This window comes from Hibiscus syriacus, unplaced genomic scaffold (assembly GCF_006381635.1).
Source record: "Hibiscus syriacus cultivar Baekdansim isolate YM2019G1 unplaced genomic scaffold, ASM638163v2 tig00112253_pilon, whole genome shotgun sequence".
Classification (NCBI taxonomy): domain Eukaryota; kingdom Viridiplantae; phylum Streptophyta; class Magnoliopsida; order Malvales; family Malvaceae; genus Hibiscus; species Hibiscus syriacus.
This window is the reverse complement of record NW_024063283.1, coordinates 1,118,962-1,122,377: the sequence shown is the minus strand read 5'-3', so window position 1 is coordinate 1,122,377 and position 3,416 is coordinate 1,118,962. Positions and strand designations below refer to the sequence as shown.

At 37.8% G+C, this 3,416-nt stretch overlaps 1 pseudogene; it reads right to left on the bottom strand.

The window, feature by feature from the left end:
- Positions 1 to 1,591: 1,591 nt before the first annotated feature.
- On the bottom strand, positions 1,592 to 3,179 carry LOC120176744 (annotated as a pseudogene).
- Between the last annotated feature and the right edge of the window lie 237 nt (positions 3,180 to 3,416).

Here is a 3,416-nt window from a genome sequence, read left to right as displayed (position 1 = left end):
TGTGTCAAGGTCGTCTAACTTTTGACAGTTTTAAGAGTAAACATTATTGACAAGGTCGTCATAGATAATATCTTGGTGGTTCTTTATATGCAAACATGTGCGGTAATGCTTGCGAGAGATTGGTGGCAAAGTGTGTAGAAACTGTTGTGAAATCTATTGTTGATATTGTAACACATAACAAAGCCTTGCCTCATCACATTGTGAAACAAATCATTGATACCCTTCTGGAACTTGGTTTAGACAAAGCCTGAAAACATAGGCCTTCCCGATAAATATGTGCCGCGGATTCATCGGGCATTAGATTCTGATGATGTCGAATTAGTTCGAATACTACTGAAAGAGGGTCATACGAACTTAAACGAGGCCTATAAACTTCACTATACTGTGCTTACTGCGATACTAAGACCACAACCAAGATGCTCGACCTCGGAGTCGCTGATGTTAACCATAGGAGCTCAGGGGGCATACGGTATTACACATTGTTCGTATTTGGTTTTGGTAATAGCTTTCTGATCAATTTGGTTTTGGTAATAGCTTTCTGATCATTTGGTTTTGTTAGTAGGATAAGTGAGAATTTGTGATTTTGGACTATGTGGCCACACTTCAAATTAAATAATTCAACAATTTTATTTATTTTTTAAAATATTTTATAATAAATGAACGGAAATTTTATCCTTGGATCGGAAAGTTTGACCCATTTTTTTTTCGTTGGACCCAACCATGGACATATCCAATCTAAACTTGCTTATAGATCTAGCTCCAAGTTAATATTATTATTTGCAATAATATTATTTTTATAATTATTTTAAGTAAAATATATTATTAATAAATAATGTTTTAATTTTGTATATGAACTTTCAATTGTTTAAGGGTAACGGTATAAAATTGGATTTTAAGTTCAAATTTCATAAAAATCTTTTTTTTTCACGCATACATGCAAAAATAAAAAAATAAAAAAATGCAGTGGCTGGTTGGTTTTTAAACGAAAACAACTGTCATCAAACTAATCACAAGAAGAATAAAGAAAGGAATGAACAAGGGAACAGGGACATGTAATACAAAATACCAAATTGCATGAATCGCATGTAAGCCAAGCATCAAATATGCAACACACTCTGATAATATGATTTTAATTTTCAACCTTTAAGTAGCAGAATTTGAAATATATATATAATATATATATATATATATATATATATGTTAAAAGTACCAGATATTGTTATGATTCAAAGTTTTCACAATATAATGGAAAGCAGTAGTTTTAGAAGAGAACACAATGAAAAGGAACTGAGAAATATAGAAATCTATGATGAACCTTTGTTGTTGCTATCCTATCATCAAGAAATTCATGGAAGTGTCTATTTTTCTTTTAGCTCTCAGCGCTTCTCCTGCAGTCAACTACCTGCAACCAATGGCATCTACATTAAGAAATCATTGATCATTATCACTGCCGCTAATATCCGATATGCTAGTCTGGTTTGTATATGGATATGGATGTAAGATTGATTCTGCAAAGATCATTCAAATACATGAAACAGAACAAACCATGTTGGATATATACAGTTATATATCTGACTCCTATTCATGAGATATGAGTCAGAGAGAGCCGGTTTGCTCCACCGGCAGATCACTGGCAAATCCAATCAAGCTAGAGGGCTTCCAATTGATCAAATCCTCCAACTCAAGATAGATCTCGGAAACATTCACTGATAACCCTTCTTCAATTGTTGCATTTTCTACACATGAACTTCCCCCTAGTAGATTTTCAGCCATAACATGATAAACAGAAGACGTTTCTGCTGCAGTGATGTTCTTTTGATCCACCATACAAGTTCCAAGCTCTTTCTCCGATCATGCAAAAACTTTGTGAAATTATTAGATTGCATTGATTCCAATCCCTCCTGATAAATTTGGTTTATACAGTTGATAACACTTTGGTCAGTCTCCTTAGATTCAGGCAAGCTCTTTGTGATACTATGATCAATCTCCATAGGCTCAGACAACCTCTTTGTGACCTTTTGGTCAGTCTCCTTAGGCTCAGGCAAGTTCTTTGTGACACTTTGGTCAGTCTCCATTGGCTTAGCCACATTCTTTGCGACACTTTGGTCAGTCCCCATTGGCTTAGTCACATTCTTTGCGATACTTTGTCCCCATCGGCTTTGCCACATTCTTTGCCACACTTTGGTCAGTCCCCGTTGGCCTAGCCACGTTCTTTGGGACACCTCGGTCAGTCCCCATCGGCTTAGCCGCACTGTTTCCGACACTTTGGTCAGTCTCCATAGGATCAGGCAAGCTGTTTGTAACTTGTGTCTCAAGCAACTTCCTCTTCTTGCTACTAAATCCCCCCTCATCAAGCTCCTTCTGCTGCTGCTGCTTGTTCTGAATCAATTGCTGAAACAGACTGGGGAATTTCACTAACTTAGCTAAGAAAATGAATATTTGTTGTTGCCTACATTCGGCGAACCGAATCCGATCTTCATAATCACTCAATTTATCTTTTGATTCTTCATTCTTTTTTCTCAGTTTCATAACTTCTATCTGCAGTTCACTCTGATTTTTCTTCAAAACCCCAATCTCAGCTTCCAATCCAATTTATATGTTGAATTATTTACTTTTTCTCTTAATGCCTTTCAGCAAGTGCTTCTTTCCTCCTTGGAACCCTTCATTCGCAAATTCCCATCTACCACAATTAATCTTCCTAAAGCCCTGGAAAAAAACTCAGAAATCAGTAAATGTTAAACGGAAAAGAAAATCAGTCGCAGCAAAAAATGAGGAAGAAAGGGGAGGGAGAATGTTACATAAGTGTTGAGTTGGCGGATAAAGCTGGAAAAATTACTGTGCTTGAAGTATTTGGGAAGGAGATTTGCAGAGAATTCATGAGAATCCCAAACGATGAAGCTATCGCGGTGGATACTCCACGAAACAGTTGGATCGGTTTCCGGATCCTCCACCATTTCAAACGTTTTTGTCAAAAATGGCGCTGGACCCAACTCCCTTAACCCTTCCATTGGCTCTTCTTTTGACATGACTCTCGGATCGTCGCCTCCGTCGCGAGTAGCGGCTCCTCTACTATATTTTCCCGCCGCAGCTGGCTCCGGTTCTTCCTTGGCGACAGCATTTACGTTCGACTCCGGTTCATCACCTCCCAGTTTCTTCGATTGCTTCGAGAACGAAGCCATGTCGCTCAGACCGAAACCTTCTTCACCTCCACCGTCAGGCATCGCCAGCTTCATGCTTCTTCCTTTGAAAGAATTCTTATATTCACAGAGAAATTCACAGTGTTGTAAGCTGAAATGTGTATATAATGGCACGTTTCTTTTGCTTCTCTGCCTACATCCACTGTACTGTCTGTTTAGGGAAATGCCAATCACTGATTGACACTGATTAAAATTAACTAATATAATAATAAAATAGCT